General features: G+C 45.6%; 1 pseudogene; it reads left to right on the top strand.

The window, feature by feature from the left end:
• LOC120381942 overlaps nt 1–18,331 on the top strand; it is a 131,245-nt pseudogene that overhangs the window by 102,099 nt on the left and 10,815 nt on the right.

Raw genomic sequence — 18,331 nt, 5'->3', positions numbered from 1 at the left:
CAACTAAATCATCACAGCCAGGGCTTTGTCAAGCCTGACCTCATGCCAAAGGACCAGTCACTTACTGAGGTCAATTGAATCTTAGATCTCACAACAAAGACAACACTTGTAGCCAGTCCTGTCATAACCTGTATTAAGACTTATTTAAAAGGAAAGGAGAGTTGTTTACAAAGTTAAAGCAGGTAATCCTATAGATGCAGACGAGTTGCAGTCTTAGATTTCAAAGGTTATAGAAGCTTCTATAATAAGCAAGCTCTGCATATTCTTTAGGACTAACCCTGGCTAAGCAGCTGGGGATCTCGTGCTTATGCCTAGAAACTTTGCCCCCCCAGAGTCCAAGCAACATACAGATCATCAGTTCCTTCTGTGTGGGGGTTTTCATCCCCTTCCTGCTATGTGCTCTGAGCTGGAAACTCAGCTACTGGGAAGTCAAGAGCACAACAACAGTCTTTTGTCGTCTTTAACGTCCCATAATAGTCTATCTGGTGTGGATGGACCTTTCCTGCCAGGCAGGGTGTAATGCATTCGGTTGCCAATCAGCACTTCACTTAGGTAAAGTCTCTCTCCTGTCTGGTGATTTACAGAGCCACAGAGGCTCCCAATGCAACTAGTCAGATGTTAACCCAGGCAGCAACTCACAAGCATTCAATAAAGTGTAAACGCATTCTTATAATCCTAATACCTAATACTAACACAGGTGAGTCAGACTGATTCCAGCGATGCGTTTGTCCCTGTTCAGTGAAGACATGGGGGCTTTTGCAAGAGCTAACACCTCATCTGGCAGTGTCACAGGCAGGCTGGGCAGGGATGGTGTCTCTAGCCTCTGTTTGCCAGAAGCTGGGAATGGGTGACGGGGTGGATCACTTGATGATTCCCTGTTTTGGTCATTCCCTCTGAAGCACCTGGCATTGGCCACTGAGCTAGATGGACCATTGGTCTGACGCAGTGGGCAGCTCTTATGTTCACAGTCTGTATGAGGAGTATCTACTCATTGGGACTCGCTGGGGAGCCACAGAAAGGAGCAAGATGTGCTGAGGCAAGAAGGCCCAGTCTCAGCGCCCCCGGGGTCACGCTTCCCAAAGGCTAAAACTAGGCCCAGCCCATGAAGGGGGCACTGCCAGGAGAGACTGGATAAAGGCTGGAGCATCGAACAACTTAGTTACCCTGAGAGAGCTGCCTTGGGGACAGTGACAGGGAGAATCCCCCAAAGTGACTCCTTTGATTGTGCTCTTCTCTGGCCTTTGGTTCTTAGAATTATAGAACTGGAAGGGACCTCGAGAGGTCATCTAGGCCAGTCCCCTGCACTCAAGGCAGGACTCAGTATTATCTAGACAATCCCTGACAGGTGTTTGTCCAGCCTGCTCTTAAATATCCCCAGTGATGGAGATTCCACAACCTCCCGAGACAATTTATTCCAGTGCTTAACCACTCTGACAGTTTGGAAGTTTTTTTCCTAATCTCCATCCTAAACCGCCCTTGCTGTAATTTAAATCCATTGCTTCTTGTCCTATCCTCAGAGGTTAAGAAGAACAATTTTTCTCTGGCATGTTTGTAACAACCTTTTATGTACTTGAAAACTGTGATCATCCCCTCTGAGTCTTCCCCAGTTTTTTTCAATCTTCCCTCATAGGTCTTGTTTTCTAGACCTTTAATCATTTTTGTTGCTCTTCTCTGGACTGTCTCCAATTTGTCCACATCTTTCCTGAAATGTGACACCCAGAACTGGACACACTACTCCAGTTGAGGCCTAATCAGTGCGGAGTAGAGCAGAAGAATTTCTTCTCGTGTCTTGTTTACAGTACTCCTGCTAATACATCCCAAAATGATACTTGCTTTTTTTGCAACACTGTTGACTCATATTTAACTTGTGATCCACTAGGACCCCCAGATCCCTTACCACAGCACTCCTTCCTAGGCAGTTATTTCCCATTTTTGTATGTGTGCAACTGACTGTTCCTACTATAAATGAAGCACTTTGGATTTGTCCTTATTGAATTTCATCCCTATTTACTTCAGACCATTTCTCCAGATTTGTCCAGATGATTTTGAATTTCAGTTCTATCCTCCAAAGTACTTATATCCCTCACCAGTTTGGTATCACCCAAATAAACTTGAAGTAAGTGTAAGACAGCGATTCTGCTGCTGGGAGGTTTCTACCCACTATGTCTCAGAGTTTTACCCTGGTGGGAGGGCACTATGGCCTGTGCTGGGATACGGTCACTCTGTGTTTCTGGTGTGGCAGAACGCCTAGAATGTCCATTAGCAGGGAAAATGCTGGGGAATCAGCTTGTCTGGAATGGACAAAGCCCCGTCTGAATTCTTACACCTTGCGCCTTTTTCACTGACAGGCTACAGAATAACCGTCCATGGTTTTGCTCCAGATCATCACCATCCTCTCTGGGGAAGGGAATGGCTGCAATGGAGCTGGCTCCAGGTAAAAGGGATTCTCCAGGGAGCTGGTGGTGGGTTCACTGCTGAGAGGGGAGAAAGAGGAGGACAGAATGTGACAAACCTGTTCAGGTCTTGTGTACTCTACAGGGTGTGATGGGTTTGTCACCCCGGGGTGCAGTCTGGGGAGCTTCCTGGGAACTCCACTGTTGCCCATGAACCCTCAGAAGCTGGGCTGGCCCTGCTCACACGGCTTTGCTGGAGTTTCAGCCTTGTTATCACCCCAGTAAGGTGCTTGGCAAGGTGGCACAATGCATCCCAACTAAGCTACACTGGGTCTTAGCTTTACCTGGGCCTCTCCGGATGACAGATAGAAGAACAGCCAATTTCCCAGCTGATATGTGTTATGTAAACATTGAATCAAAGCAGATTATAGCAAGTGAACCAAAAACTCAAACCAAAGCTTAACATATTGGATGGATGGGAATTTGAATTAGCAGTTTCTCACCTGATATTTTAAATGATACAAGCAGTCCCTAAGAAGTTTCCATACACAAGCTAAAATCCCTTTACCCTGGGAGCAGCACTTTGTCACCCAGTTCAGTCTTTGTTCCTCAGGTGCTTCAGGAGTTCTCTTGTGTGGAGAGATGAGACCATGTTGAGATGATGACACCCCCACCTTATATGTAGCTTTTTCATTATGGCAGGAACCATTTGTTCCAAACTCAGTTCCCAGTCAGTTTGTGGAAAAAATACAGGTACGCAAAAATGAGGATTAATTGTCATGTGGTCTGGTCACATGCCCTAGAGCTACCCCTGCTAAGTCATAGTAGCCACATGACTCATAAGGCTGAAGCTGAAGTACCCATTCACAGGAAGGCTAAGCTGATTCCACAGTCCGGCTGTCTTCTGTTGATGAGCCATCAGCACTGTCTGAATATTGTTGTTCTACCTGAAAGGCTTGTTGTAGAGTGTTACCAGAGTAAGCACATTTGTTGAAGACCAGATACAGAAGTCAATATCCATAACTTCAGATACAAACATGATCCATGCACACAAAGTGGGATAATCTCATATTCAGCAAATCATAAACTTTTCCAGTGTTCTTCCTTTAACTCATCTTTGGTACAAAATGCCTCATAATTATGTCCTAATCATATTATAATTCTGCCACTATATTTGAATATGGGGGTGTAGTGTGAGATAGGGCCTGAATTTTTTTAAGGCACAGGAGTTCCAGGAATGGAACTTCCCAGGCGTCTTGTGGAACAGGAAATAACCACTCCAGTCAGGGCTGCAGGAGGCTTTTCCCACAGACTCCTGAATTTCACTGAGAAACCTGAACCTACTGACACTGTATTAAGTTCCCCACCCCAATCTTTTATGTCTTGGCTTTACAAACTTTATCAGTAGATTGATTTTATATTTTCTTCCTAAAGGTCTGTTGATAAGAATATTCCAAATAGCACAAGGGCTAAAGATCCAATCCTTCAAGGGAACCTGCTGAAAGAAATCCATTCCACCATGGTTTCCTATTTACAATCCCAGTTTTTAATCTATTTAATGTATGCCGTGTGTATTTTGTACCTTTCTAAGTCAAAATATTGTTGCTGAACCAACTGATATGCCTACGTATATTACATCAGTACTAATCTAGCTCTCAAGCAAACATTTGATCTCATCCAATAAGGATATCCAGTTAGTTTGATAGGTTCTATTGTGTCTACACCTTTTTAATTGGTACCCTAATCATATTACCCCCTCCTTTAATTACTTTATTAATGAAAATCCAGTATCGGCTGCTCCTTTCTCTTGCACAGTATCGAGTTTCAGACTAACCACTCTTGTAATTAGCTGCATCATCTCTTTTAGTTTTTTAAATATTGGCACAGCGTAGCTTTATTCCAGTCTTCTGGAATTTCCCAAAGTGTTCCAGAGTCCTAATTAAAATCCCAACATTAACAGTCCACCACGCTCCTCCAGCAGGTGCGCAGAGACTCTAGTTTATCTGGACCTCACTGATTTAAACACATCTAACCTTGCTAATAGCTGCTGTATTAATGTCCTGCGTGAGAGTTATTGTTGGAATGGAAAAGACTGTCAAGTAAATCAACATCTTATGATGTATGAAGTTACATCATCTGTTTTCTCCCAAATCCAGGAGAGAAATATTTATTGGATAGTTTTACCTCTTCTATGCATGATTGTTGATAATTCTGCCATTTCCATCTAGTAATGTACCACTACCACTGTTAGGATTAATTTTGTACTTCTTAAAACTTCCTTCTTATTTTCATTGGTTGATGCATTTGATTTCTGCAATAACTTCCCTTAACAATTTTCTACAATTCTGACACGTCTAACTTATAGTCTTTACTATTGGCTTCCCTTTCTTCCATCATATTTTATTTAAAGTGTTAGGATTCCTCTCCAGGAGCTACCAGCAGGGTCCAGAAGACAGCTCCATCTCTCTATGTTTAAGCTCTGGCTAGTAGCTATGTGGACCAAATGCTGAAGCTCTGTACTCCAAATCTGTCAGCTGGGAGACTCACAAGGTTCTCTCTTTCTACCCTCCTGATATGCCACCTGGCTGCTCTAAGCAAGGTGGGGTGGGACCTCTGTTAACATGTGCCTCCCGGAGCTTCCATTTGCCTGGTGCTGCTGTTCCGTGAATGAGTGGGGTTGTGAGTGGGGCAGCTTGGGTACTGAGTGTTGGACTCTTTCTCTTTCAGGGGACGGTGACCTTCGAGGAGGTGGCTTGTGCATTTCTGCCCAGGGGAGGGAATGGGCTCTGCTGGATCCTGTTCAGAAGCCTTCCTCTACTGAGATGTCATGCAGAACTATGAGACGGTGACCTCGCTGGGTAAGAGAGTCCTGTCCCTGGGTTATTAGAGAGCTGTGGGGTCTCTGAAGAACCCTGAGTAGTAATAACTTTATACACCTTCCATTCCTTCATACAAGTTTGTGTACCATTTCTGCTTGCCCCCTTTTTACACATATCTCTCACCCACTAGTATCATTTTGGACATGTGCCTTTTTGGTGCCGTCAGTCATTTTAAAATTGCATTGAATGTATCCTTTTGACTACCATTATGCTACATTGATAAGTAACTGCAGCTTTCATACCTTTTCCTCATTTTAATAGGAAAATATATGCCTCCCTAACAAATTCTAAATTAAATAAATAGGTGTGGCAATTGATTCATTCCTTGGCTTCATGTGGCAGAGTCAGATAGACTCACTACTTTTGATAGGAGGCTTTGTACACGTGTGCCATTCAGGTGAAGGAGAACAGGCGCTGTGGTAGAGAGAGCAGAAGGGAGTACATAATTCTGGGGTGCTCCAGGACATGGGGTGTGTGTGTGTGCAGGGTTGGGCTAAGAATCAGCAGAGAGGGGAGGTTGTGAGAGACGAGGAGGGAACACAAGAAGCTCCCAAGGTGCTGGGAGGTGGTGACTGGCTGAGAGTAATGGGAAGAAGGGAGGGAGTGTGGGGAGAGAGGCACCCAGGAAGTGGGCTGGGTGGGTCAGTGGGCGGGAGGAGAGGGTTTGGGGATCCTAGGCTGTGGGGGGATCCCAGACCTTTAACCTGAATCCTACCCAAACCTCAGGTAAATCCCAGGCTTCAGCTTTATAACCACTCTCACAAAACCTCAGCAATATAAAGGCCCTGAACTGCTTAGCTTAGGCTTCTTGTTTTACACTACCGCGGTCTGTCCTCGGCCTGCAGCTGCGCAACTCCAGCTACATGAATGACCTGCTGGCTGAGTGGAGCGTGTAGGTCAGAGTTACAACGATGATGTGCACTGAGAGGAAATTACGGGAGGCCTTCCCGGGTGGGAAGTCTGGAGCAGAAACTGGAAGGCGACTTGCAGTCGATCTGCAGTTGATTTGGCAGGTCGCTACTAGACCCGATAAATCAACCACGGCTAGATGCGATCCTCAGGTGTCAATCCCGGCTCATGGTGTCGACCTGCCATAAATAACCCGTTTATCTGTGTTCACCTTCTTTGCCCCTCGCACGCATGGTCAAGTACATGCAGCAATTCTCTGATCATGACATCACCACACTCCGTGCTTAGTATGGGAAATTGCCCACTGAGACGTAGAGAGGTGGGTCATAGATCGTAAATCAGGTCAGGGTCAGAGAGAGAGAGTTTTGGAGAGTCTTGTCCCCCCCCTCTCCACCCCATCTGCCAGCAGCCTAAGCTGTCTTCCTCCCGGCTCCTTCGGATCTCTAGGACACCTGTCCTCCTGAAACTACGTGGCCCAGTTACATGTTCTGTGTACTCCTTTTCAGGGAAGAATTAGAGGCTGGTTGCTCCTGAATGTTAGTGTGTAAGTTCCCCAGCCACCCTCACTCCACACTGGGAGTTTTAATTCTCCTCCCTCCGGCCCTAGAGTCACTTTCGATTTCTGATTTCAAATGTGCTAACTGCTGAGTGATCACAGTTCTGGGGTGGCAGCTGCCTGACCTCTCCTCCATGGTCTGCTCACAGAATGGCCCCTCCCAGGTATCAGATGCTCAATGCCAGCCCACTCTCTATGGGCAGGGACCCCACCTGCCTCTCACTTGCTGACGGAGAGTGTGAGGATTGCAGCTTGTCGCCACCACTGTGTTAACAGACTAACGTCAAGTTCCTGTGTGTTGCTTTCTCTCCAGGGCTGTGAGCAGTGTGTGTGTCTGAGACAGAGGTGGGATTTTTTTGATGATACTGTGTATGATGCTGCCTAATACCTCAGTTTCCTGCTGCTGATTATTGTTATCTCGATTCTAAAGTGCCAGGAGACGTGAGGTGTTTGTCACATAGCTTGTCATGGGGTGATATGGATGGGTCATTAAGGACTGGTTAGAGAGTAACTTCACATCTCAATGGAATACCCAACAGAGAGACAAGAGAATGATTGTCACCCTGAGGCCTGGGGTCTTGACGCGTATCCCCCTTACCCACTCTGACACCATGAGCCTTGCCTGTATCACGTTCCTGTTCCTGTTCCCCACTCTGTGTTGACAGCTCCAGTTTATATAGTAATATGCTCAAGCTGTACCTTTGTAACTTAATCATTGTACTGAAATTTAACTAACCAATCTAACTACACATTGAAACACCTCAATAGTCTCTAACCAATTGTATCCCACCACCCTCATTAACACACCTAGCAAAGTGTAATTCTGTACAACAGATAAAACAATTAGATTGAATACATTGACGTTAACGCATTGTAAAAGTGGTGGCCATAAAGATTACAAACAATACCAGAAATGAGGTTTCACAACCACAACCATTGAGAAGTGATTTCTTGCCAGACAGGCTCTTGTCAAACCTAAGTTTTCATGTGCTTCCATCTTACAAGATCTGTTTCTTTTTATCTGGTGGTGATGGGCACCTATCAGGACAGGATCATCTTCTAACAGCTAGTAACACCTTGTATTTCAGTGTGACTGGTTTTGGGATGTGAGGATGTGATATCGACCTTCTTCAGCTGATGGCTGTCCCTGCTGCTTAGTAAAGTGCCTTAGCCTGAAACAAGGCCTCAGATGATCCTAGTGAGAAGGCCCAGACACAGGCAGACTGAGATTTTGATTCTTTGTTTTTATGTACCCCTGCTGCAGCAGGTGGTCCCTTCTCTCACCTGCCTGAAGAGGATTAAAAACAGCCCTGGGAGGGGCATGTGGCTGGGAAATCAGCCTTTAGGCTGAGCTGATTAGAGGGAAGTGGCTGCAGCTGGGGCCATGACCCCAGACCAGACTCAGCTGGCCCTAGAAAGACACTGGCCGGGGCAGACAGAGTCTCCTCTGCCTGTAGAGGAAGAAGGGCCTGGCTGCAGGGAGCTGGACACAGGGTGCCTGGGTGGAGCAGGGCTGGGGAGAGGCAGAGGAAGCTGGGAGCTCCTGCATAGAGAGCCCCAAGGCTCTTGAGCCCTACGCACAAAAGCCAGCAGGTACTGGGGTTGCAGAGGGCAGCCCAGGGGTGGGCAAGGCAACGGGGTCCAAACCAACACCATGCTGTGGTGAGTGGCTGACACTGCAGTGCCCCAGTGGAACAGGGCCTAGATGGAGGCCACAGGCAGTAACTGAGGCAAGTGGGGATAGTAGCGGGGTTCCCTGGGAGGAGACTAGTTAGTCAAAATTTCTGCCAGTGGTTACTTTTAAATAAAGGGACACCCGGGTCAGGAGGGCAGAGAAGCAGGGGGGCCAGAGGACCCAGGTGGGATCTTGGCACACAGGCGCTCCAGAGCTGGAATGAGCTAATTCCCAGAGTCACCAGCAGAAGGCACATGAGGTGGTCTGCTCATCTACCTGTAACTAGCTGAAATGATAAAGCCACCTAACAGTGGGTTTCACCCTTCCCCATTCTGTGTCTGTCTTGCGTATTTAGATTGTAAATTCTTCAGGGCATGGCCCAGCTACTATTCTGGGTTTGTACTTGTCCTAGCACAATGGGGACCCACTGTTAGTTGGTCCTTAGGCACTAAGGTAATGAATATGATTTATTATAATAACTCTCCTGCCTCTTGGAGCCAAGGAAGCTGGCCTTGGGATGTTACTGCTTAAAAATGAGCTGGGGGTTAAAACCATAGAATATTCTTTGTGACAAGTATCCCTAAATTCCACTGACCTCCCTTGTTTTCTTTGCCTGCAGTAAGGTTTCCAAATTCCAAACCTGATGTGATCTTGCAGCTGGAACAGGGGAAGAGCCGTGGGTCCCAGACCTCCAGGGCTCTGAGAAAGAAGTGCTTCAAGAGCTGCCTGCACAGGTGAAGGGTGGTTAAACCAACTCAACAACTGTGTGGGAATGCAGGAAACATTTGGGATGCCCTACAAAGACCCTATGAGCTCTCAAGTTCAGGATTGTTCCCTGCAGATGTGGAATCATTATGGCAGATGTCACTCATGGCTTCCCTCCTATTCTGACTGACAACTGGCAGCAGGTCCCTCTGTTTGACTCAGTTTATATAGTAATATGCTCCAGCTGTACCTTTGCTTAACCAATCATTGTACTGAAATTTAACTAACCAATCCTAACACATTGAAACATAATTCTCTAACCAATTGTATCCACCACCCTCATTAACTTACACCCCTAGCAAAATTAATTATACAGCAGATACAGAAACAATTAGAGAACCAGACTGATTAACATTGTAAAGTGGTGGCCATAAAAGATAAAAAACAATACAGAAATGAGGTTTCACAACCATTGAGAAGTGATTTCTTGCCAGACAGGCTGCTGTCAAACTAAGTTTCATTAACCATCTTAAGATCTGTTTCTTTATCTGGTGGTGATGGGCACTATCAGGGACAGGATCATCTTCCTAACAGCCCAAAATGCTTTTACCTTATTTCAGTGTGACTGGTTTGGGATGTGAGGATGTGACACTTCGCTTCCCAGCTGATGGCTGTCCCTGCTGTAGCCAAAGGCCTTAGCCTAAGAACAAGGCCTCAGATGATCCTAGTGCGAGAGGCCCAGACACAGGCAGACTGAGATTTTGATTCTTTGTTTTATACCCCTGTGTAGCAGGGTGGTCCCTTTCTCCTGCCCTGAAGGTTAAAAACAGCCCTGGGAGGGCTGTGGCTGGAGAAATCAGCCTTTAGGCTGAGCTGATTGGGGAAGTGGCTGCAGCTGGGGCCATGCCCCAGACAGACTCAGCTGGCCTAGAAAGACACACAAGCCGGGGCAGACAAGAGTCTCCCTCTGCCTGTAGAGGAAGAAGGGCCTGGCTGCAGGGAGCTGGACACAGGGTACCTGAGTGGAGCAGGGCTGGGGAAAGGCAGAGAAGCTGGGGAGCTCCTGCCTGGAAAGCCCCAGGCTGCGGCCTAGCACAAAGCCAACAGGTACTGGGGGTTGCAGAGGCAGCCTAGGGGTAGGCAAAGGCAGCAGGTCAAACCCCTTTGCCTGTGGTGAGTGGCTGACACTGCAGTCTGCCCCAGTGAACGGGGCTAGATGGAGACTAGGCAGGAACTGAGGCAAAGTGGGGATAGTGGCTTGGGGGTTCCCCTGGGAGGGGAGACCCAGATTGGTCGGGTTCTGCCAGTGGATAGCACCCCAAATAAAGGGACACCGGGTCCAGGGAGGGGCAGGGGGGCCAGAGGACAGGTGGATCACCGGCCTGCAGAAGGCGCTCCAGAGCTGGAATGAGCTAATTCCCAGGAGTCACCAGCAGAAGGCACCGCAGGGGTGAGTCTGCTCATCTACACCCTGTAACTAGCTAAGTGATAAAAATACACCTAACAGTGGGTTCTACCCCTTCCCCCATTCTGTGTCTGTCTTGCGTATTTAGATTGTAAATTCTTCAGGGCATGGCCCAGCTACTATTCTGGGTTTGTACTTGTCCTAGCACAATGGGGACCCACTGTTAGTTGGTCCTTAGGCACTAAGGAAATGAATATGATTTATTATAATAACTCTCCTGCCTCTTGGAGCCAAGGAAGCTGGCCTTGGGATGTTACTGCTTAAAAATGAGCTGGGGGTTAAAACCATATTCTTTGTGACAAGTATCCCACAAATTCCACTGACCTCCCTTGTTTTCTTTGCCTGCAGTAAGGTTTCCAAATTCCAAACCTGATGTGATCTTGCAGCTGGAACGAGGGGAAGAGCCGTGGGTCCCAGACCTCCAGGGCTCTGAGAAAGAAGTGCTTCAAGAGCTGCCTGCACAGGTGAAGAATTGGTTAAACCAACTCAACAACTGTGGGAATGCAGGAAACATTTGGGATGCCCTACAAAGACCTATGAGCTCTCCAAGTTCAGGATTGTTCCCTGCAGATGTGGAATCATTATGGCAGATGTCACTCATGGCTTCCCTCCTATTCTGACTGACAACTGGCAGCAGGTCCCTCCTGATCTCTCTTTCCCTGAGTTGTTTACGAAGTTAAAGCAGGTAATCCTATAGATGCAGACAGGTTGCAGTCTTAGATTTCAAAGGCAATAGAAGCTTCTGTAATAAGCAAGCTCTATATCTTCCTTAGGACTAACCTCGGCTAATCAGCTGGGGATCTCTTCCTGATGCGTAAAAACTTTGCCCCCAGAGTCCAAGCAGCATACAGATAATCAGTTCCTTCTGTGTGGGGTTTTCATCCCCTTCCTGCCATGTGCTCTGAGCTGCCAGCTCAGCTAATGGGAAATCAAGAGCACAACAACAGCCTTGTGTCTTCTTTAACGTCCCATAATAGTCTCTCTGGTGTGGATGGACCTTTCCTGCCAGGCAGGGTGTAATGCATTCTGTTGCCAATCAGCACTTCACCTAGGTAAAGTCTCTCTCCTGTCTGGTGATTTACAGAGCCACAGAGACTCACAATGGAGCTAGTCAGATGTTAACTCAGGCAGCAACTCACAAGCATTTAACGAAGTCTAAACATGTTCTTATAATCCTAATACCTGTTTTAACAATACTAACACAGGTGAGTCAGACTCATTCCACTGTGCGTTTGTCCATGTTCAGTTAAGACATAGAGGCTTGTGTAAGAGCTAACACCTCATCTGCCAGTGTCACAGGCAGGCTGGGCAGGGATGGTGTCTCTAGCCTCTGTTTGCCAGAAGCTGGGAATGGTTGACGGGATGGATCACTTGATGGTTACCTGTTCTGTTCTTTCCCTCTGAAGCACCTGGCATTAGCCACTGAGCCAGATGGACCATTGCTCTGACGCAGTGGGCCCTTCTTATGTTCACAGTCTCTATCAGGAGTATCTACTCATTTGGACTCACCGGGGAGCCACAGAAAGAAACAAGATGTGCTGAGGCAAGAAGGCCCAGTCTCAGAGCCCCCGGGGTCACTCTTCCCAAAGGCTAAAACTAGGCCCAGCCCATGAAAGGGGCACTCCCAGGAGAGACTCTACAAAGGCTAAAGCTTCAAACAACTTAGTTAACCTGAAAGAGCTGCCTTGGGGACAGTGACAGGGAGAATCTCCCAGAGTGACTCCTTTGATTCTGCTCTTCACTGGCCTTTGGTTCATAGAATCATAGAACTGGAAGGGACTTTGGAAGGTCACCTAGGCCAGTCCCCTGCACTCAAGGCAGGACTCAGTATTATCTAGACCATCCCTGAGGTGTTTGTCCAGCCTCCTCTTAAAAATCCCCAATGATGGAGATTCCACAACTTCCCTACGCTATTTGTTCTGGTGTTTAACCACTCTGACAGGAAGTTTCTTCCTAATCTCCATCCTAAATTGCCCTTGCTGCAATTTAAGGCCATTACTACTTCTCCTATCCTCAGAGGTTAAGAACAATTTTTTCTTCCACATCCCTGTAACAACCTTTTATGTACTTGAAAACTATTATCATGTCCTCTCTACTCCAGACTAAACAAACCCAATTTTTTCAATCTTCCCTCATAGGTAATGTTTTCTAGACCTTTAATCATTTTTGTTGTTCTTCTCTGGACTTTCTCCAATTTGTCCACATCTTTCCTCATATGTGGCACCCACAAATGGACACAGTTCTTCAGTTGTGGCCTAATCCGCACAAAGTGGAGTGGAAGAATTACTGCTTGTGTCTTGCTTACAGTACTCCCTCAAATACATTCCAGAATGATGTTTGCCCGTTTGCACTGTTGACTTATACTTAGCTTGTGATCCACTATGGCCCCCAGCTCCCTTTTTGCAGTGCTCCTTCCTGGGCAGGAATTTCCCATTTTGTACGTGTGCACCTGATTGTTCCTTCCTAAATGAAGCACTTTGCATTTGTCCTAATTGAATTTCATCCTATTTACTTCAGGCCTTTTCTCCAGATCATTTTGAATTTTAATCATAGAAGATCAGGGTTGGAAGGGACCATAGGAGGTATCTAGTCCAATCCCCTGCTCAAAGCAGGACAAATCCCCAGATGGATTTTTTCCCCAAATCCCTAAATGGCCCCCTCAAGGATTGAACTCTCAGCCTTGGGTTTAGCAGGCCGATGCTCAAACCACTGAGCTCTCCCTCCCTGGTCTATCCTCTAAAGCACTTGCAACCCCTCCCAGCTTGGTATTGTCTGCAAACTTGGTAAGTATAACAGAGGATGTTACTGGGAGGGTTTCACCGTGTCTCAAAGGGTTACACCCTGGTGGGAGGGGGCTAGGCCTGTACTGGAATAAGGTCACTCTGTGCTTCACAGTGTGGCAGAACCTAGAGTGTCCATTAAAAGGGAAAAATCAGGGGGGGAATCAGCATGTGGAATGGACAAAAGCCCCCTCTGCATTCTCTCACATTGCCCTTCTCGTCCTGGCAGGCTGCAGATTAACGTCCACGTTTTGCTCCAGATCATTTCATCCTCCCAAAGGGAAGGAAATGGCTGCAATGGAGCTGGCTCAGGTAAGGGATTACCAGGGAGCTGGTGGTGGGTTCTGCTTGGAGGGAGAGGAGCAGTAAATGCATAGGAGGATAGGAGCTGCTGGAGGTGGTGGGAGGCAGGAAATATCTCGGGTGGAGAAAGGGAGGGGACAGGATGTGACAAATCTGCTGAAACTTATGTAATTTAGGGTGTGATGGGTTGTCACCCCGGGGTGCAGTCTGGGATGGTTCTGGGAACCGCTGCGCCCTCTAACCCTCAAGCTGGGCTTGCCCTTCTCACACTGCTTTGCTAGAGATTCAGCCAGCCTCTCCAGGGCCTGTTATCACCCAACACGACAGCAGGTGGCGCCATGCATCCAACTAAGCTACCTGAGTGCTTTGCCTGAGCCACTCAAGGACAGATAGACAACAACAGCCAATTTCCCAGCTCCCCAACCTTGCACACCTGCTGTAGTATAAATTTAGAATTATACCATCTTATAGTGCACAGGGATCTGGATAATGTAAGCTCATTAATATAGTTCCCCTTCCCCTCGATATGGGAAAGATGTGCACAACAAGCCTCTGCTAACCAAGCTCAGCTTTTTCCCAAACACTTCATTCAAAATGCACTGATTAAGATAAAGCATAAAACAAGTTTATTAATGGCAGAAAGGTAGATTTTAAGTAATTATTGTTAGAACAAAAAAGGAGCTGGTTGATCCAGAGGCGGATATGAATACAGGCTTCTTTATTGTGTTACTTGTTCCCCTTGACCCAACTATCGAGTAAGTACTGGATTAGTTACATCACATGCCTTTTATCTAAGTTTGTATGTAAACATCTACATCCGTTACAACACCTCAAAACCCCTCATTAAGTAGTAAACACTCATACAATTAGTATACCCACCCCTATCCACTATCACAGTATTACACATATCATAGAGGCATTTTTACCTTGAAAATACCGTTCTTTGCAATAACGTGTTGCCACAAATTTCCCTAAACAGCAGTTCTCGGGGTATGGAGGAAGGGTCAATGAGCAGTTCTCGGGGAGGGAGGAAGGGGCCATAAGCCAGGGCTTGTTTATGTAGCTGGGAAAGGAAGGGAGGGGGAGATAACATTTCTTTTACTTTCTTTCACACAAAGGACATTTATTCCAGCAACTACATTTCTTATGCAGCTGCATCAATGTCAATTATTACAAGCAACAGAGAGAGGAAAAATATGGCAACTTATTTGTTAAGCAAAGAATTCCTGCCTGCTTATGCCTTTGTCCCCAATGCATGTCAGCACATTAGCAGCTTCCCAGCTGTTTTACTGAACCCTAACGTATCCCAACAATTCTAAGTGATAGCAAACAGATCAAAGCCGATTACTTAGCAGATAACCAAAAACTCAAACTAAGCCTAACATACTAGATGGATAGAATTTGAATTAGCAATTTCTCACCCTGACTGATGCTACAAGCAGTCCCCCAAGTTTCCATACACAAGCTAGAAATCCCTTTACCCTGGGAGCAGCAGTTCCCCCAGTTCAGTCTTTGTTCCTCAGGTGTTTCCAGGAGTTCTCTTGTGCGGGGAATGAGGGCAAGAGATGATGTCACACCCACCTTATGTAGCTTTTCCATATGGCAGGAACCATTTGTTCCAAACTCAGTTCCCAGTCCAGTTTGTGGAAAAATACAGGTACCAAAATGGAGTTCATTGTCATGTGGTCTAGTCACATGTCCTAGCGTGTCCTGCTGAGTCATAGTAGCCATGACTCATAGGCTGGCTGAAACAATCACAGGAAGGCTAAGCTCTTCCATGGTCCATTGTCTTTGTTGATAAGCCATCAGCACTGTCTGGCCTCTTCATTGTTGTACCTGAAAGGCTCGTTGTGGGTGTTACCCAGAGTAAGCACATTTGAAATACAGCTACAGAGTCAATATCCATAACTTCAAATACAAACATGATCCATGCACACAAATAGGATAATAATATTCAGCACATGACGCATCTTGCACAAAATGCATCATAATTATGTCCTAATCATATTATAACCATACCACTATGCTGAATATGGGGTGTAGTGTCAGATAGGGCCTAATTTCAAGGCATGGAATTTGGGAATGGAACTTCTCCTCTTTATGGAACAGGAAATAACCCTCCCAGACTCCCAGTGCTGTAGCCTGAATCTACTGCCACTTCATTAGTTACCACCACCCGCAATCTTTGTGATACTGCAAACTTTATCCGTGATGATTTTATATTCTGTTCTAGGTCATTGATAAGAATGTTAAATAGCACACGGGCAAAAAGCAATCCTTGTGGGAACCCGCTAGAAATAAATCCACTTGACCATGGTTCCCCATTTACAATCCCAGTTTTTAATCTATTTAATGTATGCTGTGTTTATTTTGTATCATTCTAGTTTTTTAGTCAAAATATTGTCCTGAATCAAGTCATATGTCTTACAGAAGTCTAGATATATTACATCAATACTATTAGCTGCAACCAAACTTTTGATCTCATCTAATAAGGATATCCAGTTAGTTTGATAGGATCTATTTTCTCTAAACCTTTGTTAATAGGTGCTAATTATATTGCCTTCCTTTAATTCTTTATTAACGAAATCCAGTATCGACTGCTCCATTATTTTGCTCAGTATTGATATCAGACTGACTATCTTGTAATTAGCTGGGTCATCTCTTTTACACTTTTTAGTATTGGCACAGCATTAGCTTAATTCCAGTCTTCTGGAATTTTCCCAGTGTTCCAAGTCCTAATTACAATCAACATTAATAGTCCACCACGCTCCTCCACCAGGTCTTTAAAAACTCTTGGATACAAGTTATCTGGACCTGCTTATTTAAACATGTCTAACTGTAATAGCTGCTGTTTAATGTCCTTGTGAGTTCTTGTTGGAATGGAAGGAGTGTCGTCGTCAACATCTTATGATACGAGTACAGCATCTGTTTTTCTCCAAATCCAGGAGAGAACACTTATTGAACACTTTTACCTCTTCTGCATTAGTTTTGATAATTCTGCCATTTCCGTCTAGTAATTTATCACTACCATTGTTAGGATTAATATACTTTTCAAAACTTCCTTCTTATTTTCATTGATTGGTCATTGATTTCTGATAGCTTCCTGTGACGAGGCAGTTCTGGCAGGACCCAACTGAGAGTGCCAATTCAGGACCACTTGCTCAAACAGGGCAGTCACAGCCCTAGGCTGGGGTTTTCCACCTCTAAGGCAAACCAAACCAGCCAGACAAAAAGGACTTCGGTTTCACCCCACTGGCTAACCACAAGTCACACGAGCAATTTCCTTAGACATTCCAGTCTCCCAGTATCACCACCAGTGCCACACGTCCCGGGGAGGAATGGTTATGAAAACCAACACCCCAATAAAAGAAAAAGGTTCTTTCGATTAAAAAGAATCAAGCCCCAGACCCAGGTCAATATACACATCAGATCTTACCCACAAATCACGCTGTTGCCAATCCTTTAGAATCTAAAATCTAAAGATTTATTCATAAAAGGAAAAAGGTAGAGGTGAGAGCTAGAATTGGTTAAATTGAATCAATTACATACAGTAATGGCAAAGTTCTTAGTTCAGGCTTGTAGCAGTGATGGAGTAAACTGCAGGTTCAAATCAAGTCTCTGGAGAACATCCCCCACTGGGATGGGTCATCAGTCCCTTGTGTAGAGCTTCAGCATGTAGCAAAGTCCCTCCAGAGGTAGAAGCAGGATTGAAGAAAAGATGGAGATGAGGCATCAGCCTTATATAGGCTTTTCCAGGTGTAAGAACCTCCTTGTCCTTACTGTGGAAAATTACAGCAAAATGGAGTCTGGGGTCACATGGGCCAGTCCCTGCATACTTTGCTGAGTCACAAGGCGTGTCTGCCTTCTCTCCATGGGTCAATTGTGTAGCTGATGGTCCTTAATGGGCCATCAAGCAGGCTAGGCAGAGCTAACACCAGCTTGTCTGCGATGTCTCCCAGAAGCACAGCACCAGCTTGAAATACAGACAGGATAGAGCCAATACTCATAACTTCAACTACAAAATGATACATACATACAGACAGCATAATCATAACCAGCAACCCATAACCTGGTCTTAGACACCTCATATGATCCCCTTTACATCAGATTTGTTGCCACTACAGGACCTTGGTTGCAACCCATGTTCTATATGGTCCCAATTTATATCAATAACGTCATACTTCCCTTACCAATTTTCTACAATTCTGACCTTCTAACTCAGGGGTGAGCAACCTTTCAGAAGTCTTCATTTATTCACTCTAATTTAAGGTTTTGAGTGCCAGTAATACATTTTAACATTTTTAGAAGATCTTTCTCTGTCTATAATATATAACTAAACTATTGTTGTATGTAAAGTAAATAAGGCTTTTAAAATGTTTAAGAAACTTCATTTAAAATTAAATTAAAATGCAGAGCCCCCCGGACTGGTGGCCAGGACCCGGGCATTGTGAGTGCCACGGAAAATCAGCTTGCGTGCTGCCTTCAGCACCCATGCCATAGGTTGCCTACTCCTGTTCTAACTAATATTCTTTACTACTGACTTCCCTTTTCTTTCTTATATTTTATTTGGAGAGTGTTTCCTACCAGGGAGCCATTAGTAGGGTCCAGAGCCAGCCCCATCTCCTATATCAAGCTCTGGCTAGTAGATAAATGTGAAGACCCTGCC

The sequence above is a fragment of the Mauremys reevesii genome, linkage group 14 (assembly GCF_016161935.1).
Source record: "Mauremys reevesii isolate NIE-2019 linkage group 14, ASM1616193v1, whole genome shotgun sequence".
NCBI classification, from domain to species: domain Eukaryota; kingdom Metazoa; phylum Chordata; order Testudines; family Geoemydidae; genus Mauremys; species Mauremys reevesii.
Note: the sequence above shows the minus strand (reverse complement) of the source record. Positions and strands in the feature narration are given on the sequence as shown.